Source organism: Salarias fasciatus, unplaced genomic scaffold, assembly GCF_902148845.1.
Source record: "Salarias fasciatus unplaced genomic scaffold, fSalaFa1.1, whole genome shotgun sequence".
Lineage (NCBI taxonomy): Eukaryota > Metazoa > Chordata > Actinopteri > Blenniiformes > Blenniidae > Salarias > Salarias fasciatus.
This window is the reverse complement of record NW_021941268.1, coordinates 70892-80084: the sequence shown is the minus strand read 5'-3', so window position 1 is coordinate 80084 and position 9193 is coordinate 70892. Positions and strand designations below refer to the sequence as shown.

At 46.2% G+C, this 9193-nt stretch overlaps 1 non-coding gene across 1 annotated transcript; it reads left to right on the top strand.

Annotated features, from left to right (window-relative positions):
• The first annotated feature begins 4618 nt into the window (after positions 1-4618).
• Positions 4619-4707, top strand: trnay-gua (transfer RNA tyrosine (anticodon GUA)). Its single transcript is given in 2 exon segments — positions 4619-4655; positions 4672-4707. It is a non-coding gene; the product is annotated as a tRNA-Tyr (tRNA).
• The last annotated feature ends 4486 nt before the right edge of the window (positions 4708-9193 follow it).

Genomic DNA, 9193 nt, shown 5'->3' with positions numbered 1-9193 from the left:
ACCCGGATCCTGAGGGCGCTGACAGCCGCGCCGGGGAAAAGAGCTTGTTGATGCTACTTGAAGTTATTCCTCCCTGTTTAGGATCTGGGACGCTCGCAGATGTTTTGTCCCCGCGAGACTGATTCAGGAACAGCAGGAAAAAAAAAAAAGCTGGAGAGGTTTTACTTATTTAAGAAAGCAAGAAAAAAACAGATAGAGGGAGCAAACGTGCACACATTCCTCTTTTGAGTGGAAGCACAGATATGTGGTTCAATCAAAGTACTGAAGTAAACATAAGAAGCCTTTGAACGGCGTTTCTCTTATTTCAGGGAAGGATTTAGGATTTTCACCCGTGAATCAGAAACGTCTCGCTGCTCTAAATCTGCTGTTTCGACAGTTTGAAGATTATCAGTAACGAGACTTGTGGCTGTCCCTGACTCAGACACAAGGTTTACTTTTCTCTTTGGTTAATGAGCCCTCTCCGTCCTGCTTTGTCTTTTTCAAGTAATTTTACAACTTAGAAGATGCATCTGTAAAGACAGGATGATATCAAGGTGAAGAATATCATTGTAACTGGTTGTTCGGATCGTTTGATCATATAGTCTGCAACTGCTGCTGTTCTGAGGTTGCTATAAAGCAGGAATTAATGCCTACAGCTCTTATTAAAAAAATAACAGTAATAATTATAAATTCTTCTTTCTAATTACTAAACACCGATAACGCTGTCAGCTGTCAGTCCCATGACCCCAGGACTTTTCTTGGCCCTGATATTTCAGGGTATCACCTCCCTTTAAGTTCCAAACGTCATTACAGTATTCTAAATCTGTCTCTCTCATTAAATTTTTTTCAATGCCATGCTTTTGTTTTCGGTTCCCTGAATTGCAGTTTCTTTAAGGTTGGTGTGAGAGCCCTGACCTATTTGCATAAGTGAACAATCCAGAGAATTTCCATTTCTGAGAGTGGATGTGTTTCTCCTCTTGCTCGCAGGTCCTCCCCTTCATCACGCACAAAATGCACAAGTGTAAGAGTGCATGTACGTGTGCAACTGTGCGAGGGCGTGCGTGCATTCCAAGGTGACACACACACATGGTTTTCTCATATCTGTTTTACAGCCTTTTGCTCTGTAACCCTGACCAGTGTCTAACCATCTGTCCTGCTCTCTGGATGCCTGTAACTACCCCCCCCCCCCCCCCCCACACACACACACACACACACACCACACACCCCACATACCCCCCACCCCAACAACTCCTGTCCTCCGTGCCCTGTCTCTGCTGGGATACTGATCCCTCTCTTCATGTCGGTGATCATATCAAAGAAATCAGTTTAAATCCGTTTGTAACGTTCTCGTCATCGAAGAAAGATGTTCCCAGAATGCCATTCTGGGCTGGAACGTGTGATTGTACTCACTGTATTTGTCAGATGGTATTGTGAGAGTGTGAGAGCTTCAGTATCAGGTACGCAGGGTCACACGCTCACACACACACACACACGCTGAAGCGTTTGGGGGCGGTTTATTTCATTTCCTTCACACCTTCACACCTGTGCGCCCTTCAGTGCGATGGCTTACACAAACACAGACGCGCGCTCATATGCTTTCCATACCGGCCGGCCGGACAAAGCCGCGCATTCACAGCCACTCACTTATCAAAATGATACAGCTGGGAAACGTTGTGGCGGGTGGGAGGTGCCGATAAGTCTCCTCTGCGAGGGGATGATAACACACACACACACACACACATATACAGTGAAGCTGATGTGTGAAGGACAAGGCTGATTTCTTCTTTGGGGCACTTTTTTTTTTAATAACATTTAGATAATGTCCTTTTTCCTTCCATACTTTACGCGCTATAAAGGCTTCTGCTCTCTCGGTCTTTAAGTTCGTGCCAACATGGGACCGGCAAGAATCCCTGCGAGAAGCAGCAGCGCCGAGACACGCATGTGCACGCATATATATCCATGTAAGCAGGAGCTAAGGAGGTGTGAACAGGATGGGAGTTAGTCAGAGTTAGTATATGTCTCGTAAATCTGAAGAGGAATAGTATCTTAAGCCAACTAAATATAACGTGCGCCCATTAGGCAGCCTGTTAAAAATCAGAGCTGGCAGATACGTTGCTTGGTAACCTGCAAATAGAGTGTCTGGTTCTGTGCAACTGTTTCGTAGTCGGTGTCAAATTGCGCGGTGTGAGCCGGACCCGGGATGCTTTACATAGCGTACCGTATGTGTGGATGCGTGGGACTTGGGATTATAAACGGGGACCTCGGCGAGCGTTTTAGCTGGCGCAGGGATTCCTTCGCACCTAAATCTGATGAGCAAGCCGATATTAGGTGTCAGCAAACACAAACAGTCCGGCGGTTCAGAGTTCAAAACGCGGCTATGTCGAGGTTTCAGTGACTATTTGCAAGTTTACAGCATTTCAAAACCCCTTCCTGAAGTCTTGAAACAAGTCTTGCACGGCTTTGCTTTCAGTGTTCTGAGTGACCGCAAACTAATCTGGACGTTCTCTTACTCATGGTGTAAATAAGTATCTTCAGGATATTTATTGATCTGAAATTTACAGGAGTAAACCAGGTTGTGATGTTTTAAATCTGTGTTTTTTAGCCACAATTCAGAAACAAACCGTAGGGAACAGGGGTGTCAAAGTCATTTTATTTCAGGGTCATATGCAGCTTAAACGGGCCGGACATGAAGGCATGTTAACAGTGTTTCTTTGTTTTGGTGCAGCACATGGAAATGTATATATTTTCACAAAAAACAAGGAATTACTACCAAAATTTACCACAGTCGCAACATTAGGCCGATTCTAATTATATCTTCTGGTGCAAAATACAGTGAAATGTCATAAAAACGTGTCCTGGTGGATTTGAGGCTAAAGCTAGTTTACATTTTTGTATTGAGGTGCCTATTTTTCATTGCAGCGTCTTTCAGATGTCAGCTCGGTTTTCAGTGTTGCTGTGAAGAAATCTGTTCAAAAAACAATATATTTCTTTAAATGATTTACTTGGTGGTGTGGTGGGCCAGATTGGAGCCTCTTGCAGGCTGGTTTTGGCCCACGGGCCTCATGTTTGATACCCCTAGTTTATTTTTTTTTTCTAAATAGATAAAAGCAGAACTTCCCGACTTACCTCTAAAAGTCCTTTTTGGACCCAATAGTGATTCGAAAACGAAGTGATTGTGATACCGAAACATAATTACCAACTGAAAGAAACCAGCCCCATAATTCATCATTGACTGAGCTTCTGAAGCTACAAACAAATCCAGCCGTCACAGTCAGGTTTCTCAGTCTGGATTTCTCAGTCCGGCCTGTTGTGGCTGTTCAGCCGTTTCACAAAGCTGTTTTTAAAAAGAGAAGCACTCTTTACACGGATTAAAAGGAACAATTCATCCATCCCCTCTTGGAAAATCTACAAAATACACCGAGTCTGTCAATTAAATGTGGCGCTTGGTCCAAACTTAGTTTTCCTCATACTCCGGAAATGTCACTGATTCTCAGTATAACTCATTCTTTGAATCATTAAGTTTTTAACTTGCTTTGTAAATAGTTTTTTTTTTTTGTCTTTCTCTACCAGCTTGCACTCAGTGCGATCTGATTAGTCATCCTTTCTTTTTTCCTCCGACCGCAGCGCGAGTCTAAATGTGTGTTATGTTAACGGGCTCATTTCCGCAGGTTTTCGCCGTGGATGTTTTTGTCGGTTTTGAATGGTGGAAATCCAACCTCTGTTTCCTCCCTGCAAACCCTGCAGTCAAAATACGCTTGTTTAGGCTTCGTCAGGATTACGGAGGGGTTAGCTGGGGCCGGGGAAGCGTCAGGGTGGATAGGGTGTCTCTAAACTTAAGAAGCAGATTTCTTGAAGGCTTCAGACTGAGGTTGCTTCAGTGGCTAAAATTCCAAGTTGTGACACAGAATTTTCTTTCTGCTTCATTGAGACTGACGGATGATTTTGAAATCCGCTGAACCCAAACTGAAGCAAAGCGATGAGTGCGAACGTGTCCGGGACGGAGCGTGGCGGCGGGGAGGAGAGTCTGCTGCTCTGAGTGGGAGCGCTGTGCTGTGGGGTTAATTAGGCGTATCAGGGACTAATCCCTCTCCAGGGTCATCTGCAGGGGTCAGGCCTGAAAAGGGAGAGGTCACAGCGGCATCCGGCCCGGCGCATTAATGACGCCTTCGTAACCGTCGACCTGTGTGCCGCAGTCAGGTACATCAGAGGCCTGCCTCCACGCCGTCGCTGAGCGTCAGAGCGGCTGCCCGTCCGGCATGTGGCGTTTATTTGCTTTGGCAGATGGGACGGTATTGATGATCGGGCTCCGGTCGCCGGTATTGATCGCTGATTACAGTGACGAGGCTTTACTGTATTCACACAGACGCGGCGGCGGCGCTACTGTAGCCCGCGGGGAGCAAAGCGCTCGACGTGCGCACACTGGAGTGTGTGACTGCTGAGCAAGGACAGGGATTAACACACACACACACACACACACAAGCATGCAGCAGTTATGCACACACATTGTATGGAAATGTTTAGAAAAGCCTTCTGGTCACTGTGCAGAGTCTCAGCTGGTCGGTTCTCCCGACGCTGTGTTCAAACGCCGCTGAACTCCCGATAAGGTCGTTCTGACCGGTGCAAACCACCTCCAGCAGCCCCTTCGATAGCTCAGTTGGTAGAGCGGAGGACTGTAGAGTGACTCACACAGGCATCCTTAGGTCGCTGGTTCAAATCCGGCTCGAAGGAGGACACATTTTCAACGCTCCCAGGATTTCAAGTTTACTGTGATCGGCTCAGATTTCATGCGGCTTCCATTCAGAACCGGACTCCGTGTGTCTGTCCTCCTCAAAGCTGGAATATCTGCTGGAAGTGAATAACACCCTTGTTCTTGTCTCTCTGGTTTACCTTCTCTAAACACACGTGCCCGCCCGGCTATTTTTGCGAGCATGTGACTGTCCTGGTTGTGTGACATTGCTCGGCGAGACCCTGACTTCTATATTGTGTTACATCTGCTTTTCATCGCCTCCAGATACGCCTCAACTCCAAAATAGAAAAGGCTCCATTCTTAGATTTTATGGTACTTCCTATTATTTGTCACAGCAGCAGGATCACTTTTGTGGAAAACTTCAAAGTGTAACGAGTTCGGTCGAAGGCATAAATTATTATTTTCTTAAACGCAGCTAATATGATGGACTTTTGGATATTAATAAAACACGATTAATCAAAAACTCAATGCGTGGCCCACACGTCAGTTTTTTCGTAGCATTTGTGAGCTGATATATCGATGCGGTTATAATAAGCCGTAAATTAGGAATTTGCGAAAACACCTCCATTCATCCAACTTTTAAACGACTCTGTGATGCTTGGGGCTGGGGGAGTGTGGAGCAGACTCCAGCGCACGCCCTGTCAAAGGTCACCACCAGTCCGTCAGGGGGGCAAACGCAGAGAGCCAGCCGAACACATTCACACGTTTAGGCCTCACAACATGAATGTTGCGTGGAAATTCGAAGCTTTTCTGAAGCGAAAATGCAAAAAAAAAAAAAGCAGTAAAATTTTCCCGAGTAAAGAATACACTGAAAATGATGCTGACATGTGCAAGTTTAGCGCTCTGATTAACGCCTGCGTTGATCCAGCTATGAAAACGGTTATTAAGCAATAGCTTGTTCCTTTGACTTCATGCAGAAACCCCCTAAAACCATTTTCCTTCACTCGGTTTTTAAAGTTTGATTGCCTTTCGGCACAACCTACTTGTGAGCAGCCGGATTGGTTGCGGCGGGGTCTGCGTGCGGTGGGCCGCCCGCCCGACTGATTGACAGCTCGCTCTACCTGGGTGGTAGGAGGCAGTGACAGCTCTGTCGCTGTGGAAAACAAACACCGCAGACCCGCCGGCCAATCAGAGCCCAGCGAGAGCCCCGGGGATCCATCTCAAGACATGCTGAAGATTTCCTCAAGACCAAAACACATATAAACACACACACACACACACACACACACACACTATGTGCTATGTGGGATATATGCACGCTAAAGTTTATTTGTGTATATGCGTGTGTGTGTGTGCGTGCGTGTGTTTTCTCCCGCTCCTTGTGCGGTGTGGTCCTCTGTTGACACCGTCTCCGGGTCGTTGACGTAGTTGTCATGGGAGACTGCTCCCCGGACCTACACACACACACACACATGCACACACACACATGCACACACACCGAGCAGGGGACAGGGGTCAGCTTGTATTAAAAGACCAAATAAACGAAATGTTCACACCAGCAGCCCTCCGCAGACAAGACCAGCAGACGGAGCAGTGTGTGGAGGGAGTGTGTGAACTGCAGCAGGAAAACGTCTTTCAGGCACTGTCAGGTCGCAGGGCGTCCTGCCCCACCTGGACGGCGGGGGGGATCAGCCACACCTGCAGTGACGGGAATCCCGTCTGATCGTTCGGGGAAGTTTCCACGTTTTGGTAGAAGTGGAGACGCAGGCTTCAGGCCCGCGGTGACTGATCGCTGGCTAAAGCACGATCCTGAAGCCATTTTGCCAGTGAGAGCACTTTTACGCGTCCCCCTTTCAAATCATGTGTAACTGTAGCATGTTGATGTCTTTTAATAGACTTTAAAGCTCCTGCCACGTCTCCTCTTTACTTAGTGTCTTAGTCAGCCATCTGTCCCTCTCAGCGGGTCTCACTGCCGTCTCGTCTTCTCTTCCTCGCACGTCGCTTCCCTTTATCGCATCTCCTTTCAACTCCACATCTTCTTTTCTGTGTTTATTTCACTCTTTCTCCTCCGTTCTCTCTGTTTATGTCTCCTTCTCCCCTGTCTGTCCTGGTTTTTTTTCTTTCTTTTCGCCGTCTCTTTTTCTCCCTCTCTCCCGGCCGTCATAAATCGCTCTCTTGTTGGCTGTTGAAGTGTGAGGAATGGCAGATCTGATGGTTTCTCACAGCTGTTGCAGGCGTTCCCAGGTTCACCTCGCCGCGCTGCCCTCTGTGGTCCCGGCTTTCAGACCTACAGGCAAAATATACAAGACATGAATATGATTTTAAATATTTGAACTGCTTTGATGTGAGCTTGATTTATCTCGCCTAATAGTCCAACAAGTGAACACATCTCATCCAAAAATAAGATAAATCAAGCGCTACTTTTTTCACCAATCAATCCAAGTTGTTATTTTAATTTTGAATCAAAAAAGGTCAAGAATACATATATTTTTTTGTTCTGCTATTGCACGAATTTATATTTTTCCATGATTTGATAAATAAATATTAAGCAAAATGTCCCTAATCTGCATAAAAGATAAGACTTATTATACAAAACCTAAACGAGGACTGATTCAAGTTTATTGGAAATTATATCAGTTTTTTTTCAGCATGTTGCTATATTTATATATCACAATGAAAAGCCACCATCAATATTTTGGCCTGTTTTTTTGTTTGTTTGCATATAAATGGGTGCAAACTGTGTATCGTTTGCACAGAAGGGGATCTATGCACAGGATGCAAATTAACATTTACAATCAATAAATGGCATCTGCCTTCACAAAGTTAAAGGCTTACTTTGAGTTACAGATCGTTAATGGTAATATATTAGCCTATATACAATGTGCAATGGAATTTAAAAAAAAATCTTAAACCAACTGATTAAGATGGTTTGTAAATAAATAAATAAATAGAGAAGGAGGTTCGAATGGACTCTGCCTGTCTCTGTGATCATTTAGTTTTCTTCAGCTGGCTCCCCACAACTTTTATTTTTAGACTTTATAATAAAGTTTTCTTATATTTTGCTTTCATGAACCTCTGTGACAGATCATCTGAAGTATTATCTTTTCTTCTTATTCATTCTCTGTGACACTCCAGTGCTTTTGAGGGCTTAGCGCTCCGTCCAGTCACACCGTGCTGCAAGCAATCATAGAAAATGTAGGCAAAATGTGTGTAAAATAAACGTAACATATACACAAAATGTATGTAAGAGACAGAAACGTGTGTCAGCCTGCCAGATTGTGAGTAGGTAACAAACTTCACACAATGCTTTGCAGTGAGTTTCAAATTGTGTTCTGATTGTGTGATTTTTCTTAGTGATGACTGATTAAAACTAATCTGTGATACTGTTTACACACACACACACACACACACACACACACACACACACACACACACACACCCTGTCTGTTGTGACAGCGATGTTTTCATTATATTCCAGTGCACCGCCCCTGCGTTGTCCAGTAATGCACGCCGGCATGTTGAACACAGCAGACTGAACCGATCCCTTCTGCACCTTGCGCCCGTCGGAGTCGTCGCTCTGTTGTTGTATGAAGACGCAGTGTCCTGTGTCAGCACAGCCTCGCAGCACATTGCCAAATATCCTCTTACCCGTCCCCACCTCTCAGCAGTGTTCCTACCCCCACCGACACACACACACACACGCACACACACACACACTGCTCCATTCCAGGCCCGGGTCTCAGAGCACAGTGTGATCTGACGCCCAGCATGTGACCCTTCCAGCTCCGCCGCTGATACAGCATGTGCTCGTCAGCCTTTCCACCAAGCACTTCCAAACTTTTGGAACCTTGATTATAGGAAAACTCGCCCGTTACTGACTGTGATTCTATACGGGAAGCGTCACGAGACATGTGTTCTCACACACTTTGGCTGCTCAGCAGTTTTTTGCGTGGCTCGGCCCGCCGTCACTCACAGAGAGCAATTCAGGCCAGAGCACGAGTATCAGATCATTATTATCGCAAACAAGGATAAACAAGTTGTGACCTCTCTCTTTCTCACCCCATCCTTCTTCCCCTCCCTGACTCCCTCCCTCCTCACTTTCACTCCCTCGCCCCCAGCCGCCGCCGCCGCCGCCCTCCCCCCGGTTGGCTCCGCCCCCTCTCCTTGCCCTCATAGAGTGAATAGTGATCATGTCTGGCGTTTCATCGGCTCTTTGCACTTCTCTCTTCTATTAAGATTGATGGGCTGCTTGGCTATAAATGAGCATGCTAAGACTTGGACGGGGCCACGGTCAGGCAAGGGCTATGTCCACATAAACACACACACACACACACACACACACACATGCACACACACACACACACACACATATATGTATGGACACTCACTCCCACCGTCCCTATTAGCAGCAGAATGTCTGAGCGGGGGCCCAGGAAGGACAAGAAACCACACACACACTTTACACACAGGCACGCCCACGCACACGTGCACGTGTGTGTGGGTCAGTCACCTCCAGGACTCTCCGTC